The sequence below is a fragment of the Calliopsis andreniformis genome, chromosome 12 (assembly GCF_051401765.1).
Source record: "Calliopsis andreniformis isolate RMS-2024a chromosome 12, iyCalAndr_principal, whole genome shotgun sequence".
Classification (NCBI taxonomy): domain Eukaryota; kingdom Metazoa; phylum Arthropoda; class Insecta; order Hymenoptera; family Andrenidae; genus Calliopsis; species Calliopsis andreniformis.
This window is the reverse complement of record NC_135073.1, coordinates 11,687,133-11,693,132: the sequence shown is the minus strand read 5'-3', so window position 1 is coordinate 11,693,132 and position 6,000 is coordinate 11,687,133. Positions and strand designations below refer to the sequence as shown.

The 6,000-nt window shown below is 47.6% G+C and overlaps 1 protein-coding gene across 1 annotated transcript in view; it reads left to right on the top strand.

Annotated features, from left to right (window-relative positions):
- Positions 1-1,153: 1,153 nt before the first annotated feature.
- Dpr12 (defective proboscis extension response 12) overlaps positions 1,154-6,000 on the top strand; it is an 86,569-nt gene continuing 81,722 nt past the window's right edge. The window contains exon 1 of the mRNA XM_076389528.1: positions 1,154-1,293. The gene's annotated coding sequence lies outside the window, so the exon portion shown is untranslated. The remainder of the gene's footprint in view (positions 1,294-6,000) is intronic.

Here is a 6,000-nt window from a genome sequence, read left to right as displayed (position 1 = left end):
TACCCGTCCACGTCCCCTTTTCCTCCCTCTACGAGGCGTCCGCTCCCTACGTCGGCACGGTCGTACACAGAGCCACGCAGGGCACGAGCAAGGTAGAAAGACAGAGGGGGAGAAAGAGAGAGGGCGCTCCCCTCCCTTGGACGTGCGCGGTACCCGAGCCTCGGAAATTCTGAAAGCGGTTCGCGCCTGTGCAACTCGCGGGGGTGGCAAGGGACCGAAAATCGAGGTGAAAGGAAACTCCGCGGATCCGGCCTAAGGGTCTCTCCTAGGGCTGGTGCGTGTATCGGTTCCTGGGCGATTTTCCTCGCGAACGCGCGTCCTCGCGACAGCCTTGCCGCATCAGCCGCGTCTCGCGTCCGGCCACCGCCGCGTCCAATCGTGTTGGACGCGTGTACACGCGCGAACGCACACGCGCGAGTCGTGTTGCATCGGTTTTCTCGGTGTACGGTGACACATCGCTGAGGATTCACGTATCCCTGTTCTGAGTGCCCCTTTGAGCCGGGTGCCCCGCTGCGTCCCTGGCGAGGACAGTGGCCTGCTCCCGGTGAGGAGGTGACAGAGGGAAAGGTTGACAGCGAGACATCCGTGTACGACGAGAGACGGCGGACTCGTTCGATCGCGGTGGTGGTGGTTTCTTCCTCGCGTGACACACTTTTGTCGTGAGAGACGAGGGACTCTCTCTGTCTTTCTCTCTCTCTCTCTCTCTCTCTCTCTTTCTCTCCCTCTTTCCGTCTTTCTCTCGCCGTTTCGCCATCTCTGTCTAGGCCCGGAAGAGGAGGGAAGCATCGGTGGGCTAGTATATTCTGTATATTTAGTCCCGAGTGCGTAACCGCAAGTGAGAGTTTGCTCTGTGTATCGTGATATAGAGTGCAGACGTGAGGATCAGTGAGAAAGAGTTGTTTGGTGTCTGACTGACAGAGGAACCTTCGCGAGGATAGGCCAGCTGTCCCGGCCGAATATTTTCCCCTGTACAGTGACGCTTTTCATCGTGATTCCACGTCAGTTCGCCCCCTCCTGCCCTTCAGTGCAGCCTGTACCACTTGGCGGTGGTTTTGGAATTAGAGGCCCAGGTGGATCGTGAATCCCGATTACGGGGGTATCATGTATCCCCGATTGCAGCCCTCCTTTGTGGGGTAAATCACCGATCTAGCGTCGGTTCCCAGTGCTACGTTCGCGACGGTGTGTAATTGTGCGCCCTGGAACTAGAAGTCGTCGCTTCTTGAGGACCACCGATTTCGTCGCAAGAGCTGGTCCCATTGAGGACTAACCGTGTACCACATCCCCGCGCTGCAAGTGAGTCCTACGCTATGATACTGTTGGGAGCAGATGAGTTCTGACCTGGTTCTATCGATCAGGCTACGAAATCTGAGGAATATCGTTTGCAGTGTTTTCTTTGATACGGGTTCACGATTCGTTGACGAAAGGGACGGTTTTGAGGTGAGCCTATGTAGCAATAGGTAATCGGTGTGATTTTAAAGATGTGAGTGACAGTGTCTGAGGAGCAACACTCGTTTGCTATGAATAATTTCGAAGTTTAGGAATGGAATAACGTGAGAACACTGTAATATTCAGACACGATTTACCTCGTAAGACGTTATCTAGAATCATGCATATGAATAAGCAATAATGTGTTGTATGAAAGTACTTTCTGTCGAGAAATTGAGGAATGTTCACCTTGTTTCTTAGTAACCTTCGGGTTAATGCTCATCTGCTACCAACAGTAGTTCTAATGTTCACCTCACTTAATTACTGTCTATAGTAAATTCACAGGCCCTCTTAGAATGAATTGTTATTTCGTTTCCTTTAGATATCTTAGTAAATTGTGTCTTCTGTTCTGCATGCCAAAATAGTGACACCTGAATTATTTAATGTTTAACGAGCGTACGAGATGCAACGCGTTAAAAATTCCAAGTTCTTCGTCCTTGTTATACTCGTCCGTATCCAACGCGAGGTAACTTAACGAAATCAAGCAATGTCGGTTAATGGCATTTTATAGTAATACGGGGTAATCCAATTTATCCATTTCACGTCACTTTGTCACGACTAAAATCCCAAAGGAGGTTCAGCTTGTGTTGACTGGCCTACAACGAATTCAATCAACAAAGCGAAACCTTATTCCATGCGAGGCTCGTATGCTACCGTATGATAATGCGTTTATCTACACGCCTCGCCGTATTCCTAGGGCTTTCGTAATCGCGCCGCCTTTTTTCTACCCAATGATCACGGAACATTTCAATCGAGAGCAAAGAGAAACACGATTTCCCGTCTAATCCTACTAAAACAGCCGCCTCTTTAAAGCGCCAATCGAAACGTTCTCCCCCAGAAAGCGATATTATTGCTTCAACTTCCGATAGCGAGGAGAAAAGTGAGAATTCAACTAAACCATCGACAGAGGATCGTTACGTTAACTGTTCCCTGGTCGGATTTGAAGGAAAACTTTCAAAGAAGTTCGTCAACCGTTAATTAGCATTTCTCAGTTACGACGAAATTTTCTTTAATCCCCGACCCGTCTGTGTTCCGTGAAATCCAACGATCGCAATTAATTTTAATTGCAAACGTAGAAAGGGTGGAACGGGTCTCGACAATGTTCAACGACCACGCAAGATTATCGACCACCGACCGAAGAGATCTTCGGTAATCACGTTGGCGCAATTTCCACGGGTTCAAGCTGGAGGGTATAATGAAGTTAAGAATCGCTTGAAATTTTCATAAGAGAAACTCATGGAATTAGGAGCTAGTCTATCCGCGGGGCACGTTCAATTTCGCGATGGAAGAGGAACGTACGCGTTAATCGCGCGTGATTCTCCAACGTCGCTGCGAACTTCCACGCTTTCGTGATTCAGCTCGTCAAGGAACGGCCTCTCGAATACGCGGGCTGCTTTCCCCTCGTTCGACGACTTCGTTATTTATGCAAAATTCTGTCGAATGTTCGCGAGGGAAAGGAATTCTGTTAGTAGAGAAGAATACACACCTGGGGGAAGATTTATGTATCTCTTTGGAGTGCTCGCTGCTCGACCAGCGCAACTGTCTATTCCGCCATTTAATTTAATACCGCAGCCGTTTGTTACGCAGAAATTGAATTTCTGAATTTCCCTGGCATCAACGATTCATGACGTCGCGGACGTGGTCGCCGCTTTGATAAAGCCTCGCTTCAGAGGGGAAAAAGTATCAATTTTGCGACATGATTAAGCAGGTATTTCGAGGGAGGCAAGGTTTAATATCCAGACGATAAATAGAATACGTTGGCCGTGAATCGAGTCGCATAGGAGCTCTAAAGCGAGGCTATTTTTGCTCAAAGTATCCTTCGGGCGTCACAGAAGAAGCGCAGGGAAAAAAAGATCACAGGCAAAGGATAATGAAAAAAAAGAAAAATGGGGGGAGGAGAAAAATCGCGAGCGATCGATAAAAAGGCACTTAACCTGTTTAGCACGATTAATCGCATTGCGGCGAATGAGTCTGTAACGAGCAGCTAGTCGACCGAGTCAGACGCGCAATCATAGGTCGCGTTCTATCAGAGTCTGAGGGGGAATGAAAGCGCGCGGAAAATTTCCGTTTAATTTTGCTTAAGCGGCGTAGGAAGTCGACAGCGCGCGGATTCGCGCGAGTTGACGATGTTTTTCGTATTTAATCGGACGTTATGCGCTTACCGAATATGGGGATCGTGCACGTGCGCCCGTGGACTGTGTTCTCTCGGTATAAAGTCGGAAATTGGTACTGGTAAAACGCAGTCATGTGTTGTGGGGAAGGTATTTATTATGTTAACGTTTACTTTAATCTGATAACTGAGCTACTGTTTGAGGAACGAAAATTCTTTTATTTATGGTAACTGATTTAAGTTTAAATATTTTTTCGGATTTAGTGGCTTTAAAAAAGGAATTATTTGCAGTTTTTAAAACGGGGCAAACTCTTCTTTCCGCATCTTTCTAAAGTTGAACCAGTGACAGAGATTTAGGTTATAATATCAAATCTACAATGTGTGTTTCTTCGTGTGCACCGTGGATTAACTATACGTGTATTATAGTTCATAGTCATAATTTAATTATTCGTATGCACGTTTATCTTACTGTCTGTTTTATACAGTATTTTTTAATGCTATCTCCGTTATTCTTTTAAATTATTCTCGCGGTTTCTTTCATTTTTCTCTTTGATAAAATAGACACCAGGGAATACGAGGAATATTCACATTTGCATATGTGGAGTGCTAGTAACTTTCGTGCCACACTCATCTATTTCGGTGTTTATCCGTGTATCATAGATACTCCATAATTAAAGGGCTTGGAGTTTAGATGATAAAGGTGTTATATTACAGATACATCGTTTTCGTGTACCTAAAGTGAGCTTAAACTGTTTCAAGTTAATTCCCCTGCATTTTCCATAGGTGTAATCTCGATACACTAAAGAATCATAAAACACTTTATCAATACATATTAACATGCAATAAAATCTACAGGCAGAGTAACTTCGAACACAATCTACTCAAAATAACACATTTACACCGTAACACCTTCATCCTCCAAGCCCTTCAGTTCCTTTCTCTCCACGCAGCGACAGTATCCTTTTATTTCCCTTACCTTATAAACTCTCTTTTGTCCAACGCTCCAAATGAGATACCCTTTATTCTCCGTAAACTAATTTCCAGTCCAAAGTCGCCAGATTACAACGAGCGAATACTGTACACCTAAATAATGTAATTTCGCGCTACATATGACTTCGCAAACATTGACCACGTTCCCATGTTTGTAACACGTCAACAGCTAGGTATTCACGTGCCCGCAGAAAGCGCCAAATATTTGAAGCTCCGCGTAAAATCCAAACTTCCGGCAGTGGCGAAGAAACTACGGTCACTTTCGAGCCGTTGTCCCTTGATCGTTGCCGAATCCTGCAGCAGCGGGCCCTGTACAGTTCCAAGAGCCGCGTGTATCAAACGATCCCCGTCGCTGAATGATTTAAAGTCGGAGCCGCGGCGCGTCCCTTCGAGCGGGCGCACGGCAGCGCGGCCGAAGGATCGTTGGACGCTGTTGGTGGCGGCGTAATTATAAAAGCGTTCGGTGGATGCCTCAAGGCCGTGTCGGGCCGCCATAAATTCACACCCGACGAGCCTGGTAAGCCTTCTTCTCATCGCGCGACGTGCCATTGATCACGGTGGATAGGTAACTCGCGTGGCTGCGAGGGTTCGACGTAGTTACGTTAATTCTACGGAGGCGTCGTCCCAGTTTTCCGCAAGTTGGCTCTCGCGTTGCCCTTCCACCGAGGCAATGCCGTCAGGAAATTACCAACGGCGGTGTGTTGACAAGCGATCCTTCTCCTTTGTTATTCCACCCTTTTTTCGCACCGTCAACCCCTCCCTCGCTCTTGTACGCGTGTTATCTCTCTGTCACCCTCTCCCTCTCTCTCTCTCTCTCTGTTTCTGTCCCAGTACCTGTCTCTGTTCTTGTCTTTTCCTTCCTCTGTCTCTCTCCCTGTCTTAAATCTCTCTCTGACTGACCCTGCCTCTCCCTATCTCTCTCTGTCTCTCTATCTCTCTGTCTCTCTGTGTCTCTCTGTTCCTCTCTGTCTCTGTTTCTCTGTCTCTGTCTCTCGCCGTCTGCTCTCTCAGGTCTCTCCCCTTTTTATTCCCGCCCCCGTGTCATTAGTCTTCATGCCCGAGCATCCAGGCCCCTTCGCCCCCTCACGCTATCGCTGTCGTGAAGCCAGCGGATTGAAAGCAAATCAGATATTTATTAATACGCGATAGACGGCCCCTGAAGTCTTAATTGTCCGCGCCGCCCTTGTCGAGGGACTGGAGGGAGGTGTCGGGGTTTACCCGTCGAAACGAGTGCCATGGGTTCCACCCCAACCAGAGCCGAATAACACGCGGCTCGTGTACGTGCGGTCGAGGGGGTGTTCACCGCTGGAAGCTACGAAAGGGATTAAGAACTTATGACACTCCATGCTGACGCTTCGCCCGAATGACAGAGTAAACATTTCCTTGCGGGATTATCGGAATGAAAGTAAATTAAA